This window comes from Muntiacus reevesi, chromosome 21, assembly GCF_963930625.1.
Source record: "Muntiacus reevesi chromosome 21, mMunRee1.1, whole genome shotgun sequence".
Taxonomy (NCBI): Eukaryota; Metazoa; Chordata; class Mammalia; order Artiodactyla; family Cervidae; genus Muntiacus; species Muntiacus reevesi.
Window position 1 is genome coordinate 2,588,057 of NC_089269.1, and position 14,601 is coordinate 2,602,657.

The window sequence follows — 14,601 nt, forward strand, 5'->3', positions numbered from 1 at the left end:
GCTATCCTTTTTAAATATAGTAGCGTGTACATGTCCATCATCCCAAACTCCCTATCCCATCCCCCATCATTCCCCCAGCAACCTTAATTTCATTCTCTAAGTCTGTGAGTCTCTGTTTTGTAAGTAAGTTCATTTGTCTTCTGCCCATTTGTTGATTGAGGTTTTGTTTTGGTGCTATAAAGCATCATGAGCTGCTTGTAAATTTTGGAGACTAATTCCTTTTCAATCACATCATTTTCTCCCAATCTGTGGGTTGTCTTTGTTTTATTGTTTCCTTTGCTGTGCAAAGGCTTTTGAGTTTAAGTAGGTCCCGTTTGTTTATTTTTGGTTTTATTTCCATTATTCTGGGGAATGGATTGAAATAGATATTGCTATGATTTATGTCAGAGAATGTTCTGCCTATGTTTTCCTCTAGTTTTATAGTGTTTGACCTCATATTTAGGCCTTTAATCCACTTCAGCTTATTTTTGTGTTTGATGTTAAAGAATGACCTAACTTAATATTTTTACATGTAGCTGTCCAGTTTTTCCAGCATCATTAGTTGAAGAGACTGTCCTTACACATTGTGTAGCCTTGCCTCTTTTGTCATAGATTAATTGATCATAGGTGCATTGGGTTATTTCCGAGTTTTCTATCCATTCCATTGATCTATATTTCTATTTCTGTGCCAGTGCCATACTGCAAAAACAGTGATTTTGACTGTAAATTTAAAAGATGAATTTAAACAAAAAGAAAAATTCAAAATCATCATATATGATGTTTAACCATCATCTTTAACCAGGTAGTGATACTAACAGATTTGGTTTTTTAAAAGATCACTCTGATGACAACTAAACACAATTTATTGAATACGGATTGGATTCTGAACCAGAGAAAACAATTATTTTATTGAAGATATTAGTGGGGAAAATGGAAAATTTGATCAAAGTATACAGAATAGATGATAGTATTATATTATTATTAATTTTGATTTTGATTACAGTACTGTGGTTATTTTAAATCATTTCTCATTTTAAGAAATACACACTGAGATGTTTAGAGGGATAGATATATCATGCTTGCAATTTACTTTCAAAGAGAGCCCCTCAAAATGTATAAATATTAAAAGAGATAAACAGAAGATGGAAGGAAGGTGGGAGTAAGAAGGAAAAGAGAGAAAATTATAAATGTGGTAAAATGTTAAAATTTGGGAAATCTTGATAAACATTATATGAGACTTATTTTTGAAAATTTTTGTGAAACTAATTTAGAAAAGGCAGGAGAATCAGAGATCAAATTGCCAATATCCGTTGGATCATAGAAAAAAAGAGTTCCAGTAAAACACCTACTTCTGCTTCATTGACTACACTAAAGCCTCTGATTGTGTGGATCATAACAAATTGTGGGAAATTCTTAAAGAGATGGGAAAAGCAGACCACCTTACCTGCCTCCTGAGAAACCTGTATGCAGATCAAGAAGAAACAGTTAGAACCGGACATGGAACAATGAACTGGTTCCAAATCAGGAAAGGAGTACGTCAAGGCTGTATATTATCACCCTGCTTATTTAACTTATATGTAGAGTACATCATGAGAAATGCTTGGCTGGAATCAAAACTGCAAGGAGAAATATCAATATTCTCAGATATGCAGATGACACCACCCTTATGGCAGAAAGTAAAGAAGAACTAAAGAGCCTCTTGATGAAAGTGAAAGAGGAGAGTGAAAACGTTGGCTTAGAGCTTAACATTCAGAAAACTAAGATCATGGCATCTGGTCCCATCATTTGATGGGAAATAGATGGGGAGACAGTGGAAACAGTGTCAGACTTTATATATTTGGGCTCCAAAATCAATGCAGATGGTGATTGCAGCCATGAAATTAAAAGACGCTTACTCTTTGGAAGGAAAGTTATGACCAACCTAGACAGCATATTAAAAAGCAGAGACATTACTTTGCCAACAAAGGTTCGTCCAGTCAAGGCTATAGTTCTTCCAATGGTCATGTATGGATGTGAGAGTTGGACTATAAAGAAAGCTGAGTGCCAAAGAATTGATGCTTTTGAACTGTGATGTTGGAGAAGACTCTTGAGAGTCCCTTGGACTGCAAGGAGATCCAACCAGTCCATCCTAAAGGAAATCAGTCCTGAATAATCATTGGAAGGACTGATGCTGAAGCTGAAGCTCCAATATATTGGCCACCTGATGCAAAGAGCTCATTCATTAGAAAAGACCCTGATGCTGAGAAAGACTGAAGGCAGGAGGAGAAGGAGATAACAGATGATGAGATGGTTGGATGGCATCACCGACTGGATGGACATGAGTTTGAGCAAGCTCCAGGAGTTGGTGATGGACAGGGAGGCCTGGAGTGCTGCGGTCCATGGGGTGGCAAAGAGTCGGACCAAACTGAGTGACTAAAGTGAACTGAACTGAAAATTATTTCGAAACAAAAACCTTAAAAACAGTACAACATTAGTTTACAACATTAGAAATGTTTTAGAGGAAGTTATAAAGTAGACAAGCAAAGTATATCTCCAGGTAATAAATTAATATTTGACATGTAAATCATAGTGTCACCTGACTTAGTTGAGTTTTAACTTCCCAGCACAAGACATGATGCAGTCATCTGTTTTTAGCTGATGTTTTATTATTCAAGCATTCTTTCTTTAATAATTATTCGTTTATTTTTGGCCGCACTGGGTCTTCACTGCTATGCATGAACTTTCTCTAAGAGTGGAAAGTAGGCCCACTCTGTCCTTGCGGTGCGAGGGCTTTCACCGATGCGTGTCTTGCTGGGAGCACAGGCTCCAGCGTGCGGGGCTTCAGTAGCTGCAGCGCAGGCTCGGTAGCTGTGGCCCGCAGGGAGGATGTCAAGCTCTCCAGACCAGGATCTAACCAGTGTCCCGCACTGCAGGGCAGATTCTTAACAGCGGACCACCAAGGGAGCCTTATGCAATTTTTTTTTTAATTTTCCTAATTTTATTTTTGGCCGCGCTGGGTCTCCGTGGCTGCGCGGGCTTTCCTCTAGTTGCGGCGACCAGCAGCTCTTCTCCAGATGCCGTGCGCAGGCTTCTCCCCGCAGCGGCTTCTCGCGCTGGGGAGCCCAGGTTCCAGAGCGCTCAGGCTTCAGGAGTTGCAGCACATGGGCTCGTAGTTTTGGCTCCCAGGCTCCAGAGCACAGGCTCAGTTGCCCCGTGGATGTGGGATCTTTCCGGACCAGGGATCGAACCCGTGTCTCCTGAGTGGGCAGGTGGATTCTTTAGCACGGAGCCACAAGGGAAACCCCCAAACATTCTTCATAGCTTTTAGCACTTACATCCCAGCCTTATATCTAAAAGGGATAAGGATTTTCCTCCCTCCTTTCTCAATTTTCACGAGCATTTTCCTGCAATCTCCATTTCTAAAACATTTATTCCACTTTGTCATTTAAATTTCCAAGCCTTCTCCCTAGAAAACCATGTTCTTTTATTTCACATTCATGATTTAGCCTGATTTCCACACCTCGTGACAGTCTCATCTACTTCTCCATTGCTTCGTGCGGCTCCAAAATTAACTAACTTTACATCTTGTTAGCTTGCCCAGCGTAGACCCATCTGCAGACTTAATGAGCAATCTCTCCATTCCATCCCTGGCAAAGATGCTAATTATTAAATTATATGGTAGAGTACAAAGAATCAATCTCTCTCTCTCTCTCTCACACATACACACACACACAAATAGAGCTACACACAAGCTAACTCTAAACTTTGGAAAGAATAAATGAGAATCTCAGTAGCTGCTTCCTGGATTCCTTTGTGTTGTGTCATCTGTAATTATTCCACAGAACAAATGAGAACAACGGTTTTATGGATATACACATTTATGAGGATGCATGTTATGTGTATGGTCTCAGGAGCTCCCGGAGCCACAGGAGAGTCACTCACACTTGATCATCAGACAGGGCCTTGTTCAGTCTATCTGGAACGAGGCTGTATCATGCTGAAAATTGTGCCTGTTGTCTAACCGTCTGGGGCAGAGTGCTCAGCCAGCCTTTTGGGATCTCAGTGGCGGTTGCAGAGACACTGGAGGGTCTGGCTCTTCAGTTCACTTTAAATATAAGCCAGGAGTCCTAAGTCTAAGCTAAGCTTTATCATAGAAAGAAAATATGAAGTTGACTCCCAGCTCCACCTCTGTTTTTCTCCAATTTAAAAAGTATTATCAAGAGCACATTTTACAGAGACTTCCCTGGTGGTCCTATGGCTAAGACTGTGCTCCCGATTCAGAGGGCCTGGCTTTGATCCCTGGTCAGCAAACTAGATCCCACATGCCATGGTGAAGACCAAAAATCTCACGTGCTGCAACTAAAACCCAGCAGTCAAATAAATAATTTTTTTTTTTAAGAGCACATTTTACTGAAAGGAACTAAAAAGGAGGCTTTGAGGTCCAGAAGTCCAGGGTTTCAATTTCCTCCCTGGCCCCTAAGAATCCTTTATATATTGACAGGATACATTCAGCCTTAGGATGTCAGGAAAACCAAAGCAGAGAGGATTAAACAAAGGCCAAATGTATCTTTAGAAAGAAATCAGATAACTCTACCATCTGCCATTTCAATCACAAAACCAGATCATGTTTTATGAGATGACATTACAACAGCAGTTATCAGAATTATCAGTGAAACAAATGTCACGCTACAGAATTTGCAGCTGAGGGACGGAGCAGGAAATGGCATACAACCAAGCTCAGCAAAGTAAGTATAATTAACACGAGTATTACATTTGGGTCACTCCATGAGCTGCACAGAGGTGGAGGGATAAAGTAGGTGACCTTTCACTCTGCCCTTCAGCCCTACCATTTTCTGATTCTGCAGAATGAGTGACTTCTCAGAAAGAAATCTGACACGATGCATTAAAATCTGACCTCCAGCCACTGTCCATCTCTCTTGGGTCAAGTGCACATCTGAAGGTAATATCCAAGAAAAGTTAATATGAAAGGCCACGCATCCACCGACGTGTAAGCAGCTGCAGCTAAACCTCATTCTACTGTGCTTCGTTTTGGTTTGCTTTGGAGATGTTGTATTTTCTATAGACTAAAGATTTGCGGCAACTGTTCATTGAGCAAGTCTACAGACACCATTTCCCTACAGCGCTTGCTCACTCTGTGTCTCTGGGACACATGTTGGTGATTCTCACAACATTTCAAACCTTCTTATTATTATTAATTTGTCATGGTGATGTACAAGCAGTGACCTTTGATGTCGCCATTGGAATTGTTTCAGGGTGATGACACACTATGCCGATATAAGATAACGAACTTAATCAACAAACATTGTCTGCATTCTGACTGCTCCGCTGACCAGCTGTTCCTCCAGCTCTCTCCCTCCTCTTGGCTCTCCCTATTTCCTGACGCACAATACTGAGATTAGGCCAAATAATAGTCCCACAATGCCCTCAAAGCGTTCAAGTGAAAGGAAGAGACGCAGGTCTCTCATTAAACCAAAAGCTAGAAAGGATTACGCTTAATGATAAAGGCATGCCAACAGCCTAGCAAGGACAAAAGTTAGGCCTCTTTTACTAAAAAGCCAAGTGGTGACTGCAAAGGAATAGTTCTTGAAGGAAATGAAAAGTGCTACTACAGTGAACGGACAAATGGTTAGACCGAGAGGGGGTCTTATTGCTGACATGGAGAAAGTTTCAGTGGTCTGGAGAGAAGATTGAAACAGTCACAACATACTCTTAATCCAATCTCCTAATTAAAGCAAGGCCTTAACTCTTCAAATCTATGAAGCCTGAGAAAGATATGGAAGCTGCAGAAGAAAAGTTTGAAGCTATAAGCATTTGGTTCATAAGGTTACAGGAAAGAAGCTGTGCAAGGTGAAGCACAAGAGCTGGGGTGGAAGTTGCAGCCAGTTATCCAGAAGGTATAGTTAAGATAATTAACGACTGTGCTAGACAAAACAGCAGACACTCAATGCAGACAAAACAGTCATATATTGGAAGAAGACACCATTTAGGACTTTCATAGCTAAAGAGGAGAGGTCAATGTCAGGCTTCAAAGATTCAAAGGACAGGCTGGCTCCCTTGTCAAGATGTAGCTCATGGAGAGAAGCTGGTGGAGGAGTAGGTGGGCGTGGAGAACATCGCTCTCCACGGATGCATCAGGAATCCACCTTCAGACAGAAGTGCATGCAGAGCACCAGCTGAAAGTGGACAGGTGTACCTGACCCGCAGAAAAGAATATATAGAACCACGCAGACCTCGGTAGGATGAAAGAACTAAGGGGAAAAACAGGAAAACAAGAAACCTCAGCAGGTAGGGGAACTGAAGCCAGGTCCGATCCCCACATCAGGGTGATTGTCTGAGTTAGAGGAGAAACATTTAAGGCGAAGAATGAGACAGCTGATCTGTGGCAGTCTAAATGGGATGAGAATCAGTCTCTGCCCCAGCCTTACTTACCCCAGACAGAGACGCAGGGCCCCTGAAGGCGCAGTGGCTGGGAGCTGGAGTTTGGGGATTGTGGAGCAACCCCAGGGCGAGGGCTGCTGCTGACTGCAGAGAGGCGGATGGAGGGGACGTGAGGGAGGAGACTGCGGTGGGAAATGCGGGTGGAGGAAAGCCGGGCAGCCGTGGAAACAAGGCGATACTGCTGAGTCATGCATAGGGGATGGAGCCGTCACCAGGACCGCTCTCACCCCACACGCCGGCACTGGCGGCTGGACAGTAGAGGGGGGGCCCATCAAACAGTGACCTGCAGAGAGAACCCCACCCCGGGTGCGCCTTGAAGGGACTGATGCACCACGCTACAGAGGAGGACCCCAACCAAGGGCCCCCTCTATGTGCCTGAGAGGGCAGAGCCGCAGAGAAGGACTGGCCAAAGAGGCCTCCTGCCCACCGGCTACGGGAGGCGCTAAAGCAGCCTCTGACCGGCCGTGGCCCCTGCGGGGAGGCAGTCCGCGCCCCTGCACCCTCGGCGCCGCCGGGGTCCCCGCGGGCCAAGCGGCTGCGCCGGCCTCGCGCCCGGCTCTCACGGGGGCAAGGCTGCCACGGGCAGAGAAAGTCCTGCCCTCTGAGCGCGGGGTCACTGCAGTGGTGCCCGACTCTCTGCGACCCTGCAGACTGGGGCCCGCAGGCCTCTCCGCCAGGGAGGGGCTCCTCCAGGCAAGAGCACCGGGGCGTGTTGGCCAGCACTGGCTGCCGCGCCCCTCTGGAGACTGTATTCCTGCTGCCCTAGCGGCCAAGCCCCTGGGCACCTGGTGCTGCCAGAACCCCGGTGACCCGAGCAGCTGCCCCGCCTCATCACCTGGCCTCACAGGGGCAAACCCGAGTCCTCCAGGGCAGCCTCAGGAGCAAACCCCAGCGGACGACCCACCTGCAGAGGCGGAAATATAACCACAATTGAAACCCAGGGGCAGTGTGGCTAAGGAAGACCCCACCAGGGGCAGTGTGGCTAAGGAAGACCCAAAACCTTCCCACCAGCTGTGCAAGCTGCAGATTAAATCCACAGGATCAACTAGGCAGACTGTGTCTGTGGAATATATAAAAGGTCATTGAGAGCTCCCACAAAAGAAAACGCACTCGTTCTGATAGCTGTGGGCGTTGGAGGCAAGAACACCCAGGAGCAGGACCAGGTTAGAGTCTGAGCTGCCCCCACGGCAGGCCCAGGGATCAGCGCAGGGTTGGAGGGCATCCCGGGGAGGTGAGGGGGCTGTGACTCCCAGCGAGGGTAAGGACCCTGACAGCAGTGACTCAAGAACAACATTTGTTATTCTTATGTTTAGACTTGTTGTGTAGATTCTTTTGAGGTTTTTTTTTCCTCTTTTTCCCCCTCTGTTGTACTTGTCAATTTTATTGGCACTATGAAATCTAATTAAGCTTTTGAGCTACTTTTTTTCTCAGTCACATTTTTTACTGTTGTTATATACCTCTGCCTCTACATTCGGCTTTTGCACTTCTGTGGAGTTTTCCTGTTTTCTCTCTCTCTCTCTTTTTTTATTTTAATTTTTAATTTTTTAAACCTATTATTATTTTTCTACATTTATTCCTTTGTTTTCTTTTCCTACTGATCTTTTCCCCTTGCAGTTAATCTTTAATGTATATAAACCTTCATCTACCTCTATTTAACTTTGCATGTCAATTCTTTCTTTCTTTCCTTTCCTCTCAACATATTTGTTAGTTGTATTTTCATTGGTTTATTCCCCAATTGGCAACTTGCTTTAGTTTTGTTTTTGTTTGTGCTTTAGTTAGTTTTGTTCTTAACTGGTAGATATAACTTATGGTTTCTTTTGTTCACCAGGTAAATCTATTGTACTTTATTTTTGATGGACTGTTTTGACTTTGCTCATGGGTGTATATGTATATGTACATATTCCATTACTTTAATTATTATTTGCCTGGTTTTGTAACTGCCATTTGTCTGGGATTCAACTTTGGTTTCTTGTTTTGGAGTATTTGTTTTAATATTACTTAATGCCATAACAAATCACTTGTGAAATCTCCATTCCTGACCAGAGATCAACCCCTGAGCCTTTGGAGTGGGAGAACTGACTCCAAGACCCTACCAGAGAACTAACCCTAGGGAGTATCAAATTATGAGAACTCACACAAAGGAAGCCACTTGAATACAAGACTCTGCATCACCCAACCACCAGTGCAGGAAGCCTCATCCAAACAACAAACAAAACAAAAATACAAGTCAGTCATCAGCAGACAGGATGACCACCTCACTCAGCCTTTCCCATCAGAGGAAAAACAAGCAAACAAACAAACAAACAAAAAACTCAGCATAAATCTCACCCTATGTGATGCTTAAAAAAGCCACTGGACCAGCCTTAGGAGGGCAGAAACCAAAAGGAATAAAGAAAGAATTCAACCTTAAAGCCCTGGAAAAGGAGACTTCAAACACAAAAAGTTAAAAAAAAAAAAAAAAAAGACAGAGAAATACTACACTAATGAAAGAACAAATTAAAAACACAGAAGTCCAAATGACTGAAGAGGAAATAGACAAATTACCTGAAAAGAATTCAGAATAATGATAGTAAAGATGATCAAAAACCTTGAAAACAAAATGGAGAAAAAACAAGAGTCAATTAACAAAGACCTAGAAGAATTAAAGAATAGACATAGAGAGATAAACAACACAATTACTGAAATTAAAAATACTCTGGAAGGAATCAATAGCAGGATATCTGAAACAGAAGAACGAATCAGTGAGCTAGAAGATAAAATGGTGGAAGTAACTTCTGAAGAGCAGGATAAAGTAAAAAGACTGAAAAGAATGGAGGATAGCCTCAGAGATCTCTGGGACAATATCAAATGCACCAACATGCACACTATAAGGGTCCCAGAAGAAGAGAAAAAGAAAGGGTATGAAAAAATCTTTGAAGAGATTAGAGTTAAAATTTCCCCAACATGGAAAAGGAAATAGTCAATCAAGTCCAAGAGGCACAAAGAATTCCATACAGGAAAAACCCAAGAAGAAACACGCCAAGACACATACTAATCTAACTAACAAAGACTAAACACAAAGAAAGAATATTAAAAGCAGCAAGGGAGAAGCATCAAGTAACGTACAAGGGAAACCCCATATGCTCAACAGCTGATCTTTCAGCAGAAACTCTGCAGGCCAGAAGAGAATGGCAGGGTATATTTAAAGTACTAAAGAGAAAAATCTACAACCAAGATTACCGTACCCAGCAAGGATCTCATTCAAAATTGATGGAGAAATAAAAAGCTTCTCAGAGAAGCAAAAGTTAAGAGAATTCAGTACCACTAAACCAACTTTACAACAAATAACAAAGGGAATTATACAGTCAAGAGATACAAGAAAAGAAAAAAGATCTGCAAAATCAACTCCAAACAATTAAGAAAATGGCAATAGAACACATATATCAATAATTACTTTAAGTGTAAATGGATTAAATGCTCTAACCAAAAGACACAGACTGACTGAATGAATACAAAAACAAGACCCATATATATGCTATTTGCAAGAAACCCACTTCAGACCTCAAGACACATATAGACTGAAAGTGAGAGGATGGAAAAACATATTTCATGCAAATGGGAAGCAAAAGAAAGATGGAGTAGCAATCCTCATATCAGACAAAATAGACCTTAAAATAAAGAAGATGACTAGAGATAAAGAAGGATACTACATAATGATCAAGGGGTCAATCCAAAAGGAAGACATAACAATTGTAAATATCTATGCAGTCGTGTCCGACTCTTTGCGACCCCACGGACTGTAGCCTACCAGGCTCCTCTGTCCGTGGGATTTTCCAGGCAAGAGTACTGGAGTGGGTTGCCATTTCCTTCTCCAGGGGATCTTCTTGACTCAGGCATTGAACCTGGGTCTCCAGTATTGCAGGCAGACACTTTACCATCTGAGCCACCAGGGAAGCCCCCATATCAGACAAAATAGACCTTAAAACAAAGATTACTAGAGATAAAGAAGGATACTACATAATGATCAAGGAGTCAATCCAAGAGGAAGACATAACAATTGTAAATATCTATGCACCCAACATGGGAGCACCTCAATACATAAGACAAACACTAACAGACATAAAAGGAGAAATTGACAGTAACACAATAATAGTAGGAGACTTCAACACCCCACTCACACGATGGACAAATCATCAAAACAGAAAGTTAATAAGGAATCACAGGTCTTAAATGATACATTAGATGAGATGGATCTCATTGATATCTTCAGGACATTCCATCCAAAGGCAGAAGAATACACCTTCTCAAGTGCACAAGGAACATTTCCCAGCATAGACCACATCTTGAGTCACAAATCAAACCTTAGTAAATTTAAGAAAGTTGAAAGCACATCAAGCATCTTCTCCAACAACAATGCTATGAAACTAGATATCAATGATAAGAAGAAAAATGGTAAGAAACACAAACACATGGAGATTAAATAACACGTTTCTAAATAACCAACAGGTTACTGGAGAAATCAAAAGGGAAATCAAAAAATTTCTAGAAACAAATGACAATGAAAACATGACAACTCAAAACCTATGGGATGAAGCAAAAGAAGTTCTAAGAGGGAAGTTTATAGCAATACAGCCCTATCTCAGGAAATAAGAAAAACATCAAATAGACAGCCTAACTTTACACCTAAAACAACTTGGAAAAAGAAGAACAACAACAAAATAGTAGAAGGAAAGGAGTCATAAAGACCAGAGCAGAAATAAATGAAAAATAAATGAAAGAAACAATAATAAAGATTAATAAAACTAAAAGCTGGTTCTTTGAGAAGAAATTGACAAAACTTTAGCCAGACTCATCAAGAACAAAAGAGAGAAGAATCAAATCAGCAAAATTAGAAATGAAAAAGAAGAGATTACAACAGACAATGCAGAAATACAAAGGATTAAAAGGGATTTTTATGAACAAGTATGGGGCAATAAAATGGATAATCTGGAAGAAAGGAACAGATTCTTAGAAAAGTTCAATCTTCCAAGACTGAACCAGGAAGAAATAGAAATTAAGAAGAACCCAACTACAAGCACTGAAATTGAAACTATGATCAAAAATCTCCCAAAAAACAAAAGTCCAGGACCAGATGGCGTCACAGGAGCATTCTATCAACCATTTCGAGAAGAGTTAGTCCCTATCCTTCTAAAATTCTTTCAAAAAATTGCAGAAGAAGGAACACTTCCAAGCTCATTCTACAGACTTATGGACATGGGGAGAGGGGAGGAGAGGGTGAGCTACATGGAAACTTACATCACCGTGTTCAGGAAACTCAAACAGGGGCTCAGTATCAACCTAGAGGGGGAGGGAGACAGGAGGGAGGTTCAGAAGGGAGGAGACATATGTACACCTATGGCTGATTCATGTTGAGGTTTGGCAGAAAACAACAAAATTCTGTAAAGCAATTATCCTTCAATTAAAAAAAATAATTAATTCAAAAAAAGATGTAGCTCACAACTCTAAGTTAAAGCCAACGCTCATTCTCCATTCTGGAATAGCTGGGCCTCTTAAATATGCTCAATCTACTTTGCTTGTGGTCTAAGACATACCAAGGAAGCTTAGATGACAGCACATCAGTTTACAATATGCTTTACTGACTATTTTAGCTGACTGTTGAGACTTACTACTCTGGAAAAAGTCCTTTCAAAATATCACTTCTCAAAGACAATGAACCTGATTAACCAAGAGCTCTGATGGAGATGTAGAATGAGATTGATGTTGTTTTTCATGTCTGCAAACACAGCATCCAATGGGAAGTCCATGGGTCAAGGAGTCATTGCAACTTTATAGACTCAGTATTTAAGAAATATATTCTGTAAGGTTGCAACTGCCACAGATAGTGGTTCCTCTAATGGGCCTGGGAAAATAAATTGAAAATCTCCTGGAAAGGAGCCACTGTTTTAGATGCCATTAAGAACACTTAACGATTCATGGGAAGAGGTCAAAGCATCAAAATCAATAGGAGTTTGGAAGAAGTTGATTCCAAACCTCATGGGTGACTTTGCGGGGTTCAAGGCTTCTGTGGAGGAAGTAACTGCAGATGAAAACAGCAAGAGAACTAGACTCAGAGGTGGAGACTTGCAGTCACAGCAGGATGTGATGGAATTTCTGCAATCTCAAGATAAAACTTGGAAGAGATGAGGACCTGCTTCCTATAGAGCAAAGAAAGTGGTTTCTTTTTTCCCCATGGGAGCCATGTATATTTATTTATTCAGGCAGCATGAGGGATCTTAGTTCCCTGACCAGGGATCAAACCCATGCTCCCTGCACTGAGAGAACAGCGCTAACCACTGGACCACCAGGAAGTCCCAAGAACGCAGTTTCTTGAGATAAAATCTACTCTTGGTGAAGATGTTATAAAGACTACTGAAATGACAACAAAAGATTTATAATATGACATAAACTTAGTTGATAAAGCAGCAGCAGGGTTTGAGAGGACAGACTCTGATTTTGAAAGAAGATCAACTGTGGGTAAAACACTATCACACATTACAAGCTACAAAGAAATCATTCATGAAAGGAAGAGTCAATCAATGTGGCAAACTTCATTGTTGTCTTATTTTAAGAAACTGCCACAGTCACCCCAATCTTCAACAACTATCACCCTGATCAGTCAGCAGCCATCAACACTGAGGCAAATACCCTCTACCAGCAAAAAGATTACCACTAGCGAAAGGTTCAGATGATGGTGAGCATTTTTTAGCAATAAAATATTTTTATTAATAGTCAAGGTGAGTACATTATTTTTTTAGACATAATGCTTTTGTCCACTTCTTAGACTGCAGTGCAGTATAAACTTAAGCTGCATAAGCACTAGGAAACCAAAGAACTTGTGTGACTTACTTTATTGCCATCTATGCTTTATTATGGCCTGGAACTGAAAGCTGAAATATCTCTGACATCTGTCTGTACTTCTACTAGACTCCTAGACTATCTGTGGTCCTTACACTATGGCTGCTGGGCATTCATGTGCGAGTGCTAAGTCGCTTCAACCATGTTCAACTCTTTGAGACCGTATGGACTGCAGCCCGCCAGGCTCCTCTGCCCAAGGGATTCTCCAGGCAAGAATACTGAAGTGGGTTGCCATGCCCTCCTCCAGGGCATCCTCCAGACCCAGGGATCGGACCCACATCTCTTATGTCTCTTGCACTGGCAGGCGGGTTCTTTACCACCAGCACCACCTGGGAAGCCCGACTGGGCACTTAGTAAGTAAGTAATCAAGTTCTTAGTGAATGGGCTTCCCTATAAGTCCACATCTGACCCTGAGTTGGAGTACCTGGTCCAGGTTAGTGGGAAATCAGCCAGAAGTGGAAAGGTGAGCCTTGGGATGCTGAGAGGAGAGACTTTGAGAACATGATTGCCATTAATGAAGAACAGCCTGTGGATTGGGGCTGTCCAGCTTAGAGGCACTAAATCAGACTAAGGCTTGATACCTTTCATGTGAAGTTGGAGAATGCCACCTAATTCTCAGGGAAATTGCACTGAGGACTGTGTGAAGCACTTTACAACTCTATCTCACTTGGTTTCCCAACAGCGCTATGAGGTAGATAAAGATTATCGGTCTTGTTTCAAGATAAGGAAAAGTGTGGCTCAGAGAAGTAAAGTGTCTTCCCCCAAAGCACATGGCTAGTTAAGAGACAAATCTCATTTCAGGTTGGAAAATTGCATGCTTTTCTCACCTCGGTTTGTCCTGTAGGGTTTGCGATATTCCCCTTCAACAGTCGGATCACAAATCCAAAGTTGTTTTCTGGAAGATTTCTCTGGTTAACCAAGAATTTGCTAACTATATTATCAAACCTCATTTCCAGAGCAGCTTACTCCCCACTATCTCAGCATTCATGAATTTGATCCTTCTCACTACACTGTAAATCCTTTGAGAACAAAAATCTGCTTTAAACTATAACAACTTCCATGGCCTTCAAGCACAGCCCAGCTCAGAATAGCCAGTAACTCAAGATATCAAGAGTGTCATGTTCTTAAGCTGACTTTTCTATCATGAGGTGTGGCAAGCTTGTGTTCATGTTTATTTCTACTATAATTTCAAATAAAAGGCTTTCATGTTTAATTGCTCTGTAATTGGCAGTGGATTCCTAATTTTTTAATTTTCTCAGCCCTGTTTTCTGTGACAAATAGCTAATGGTGTGTAAAATAAGCAGATGTACT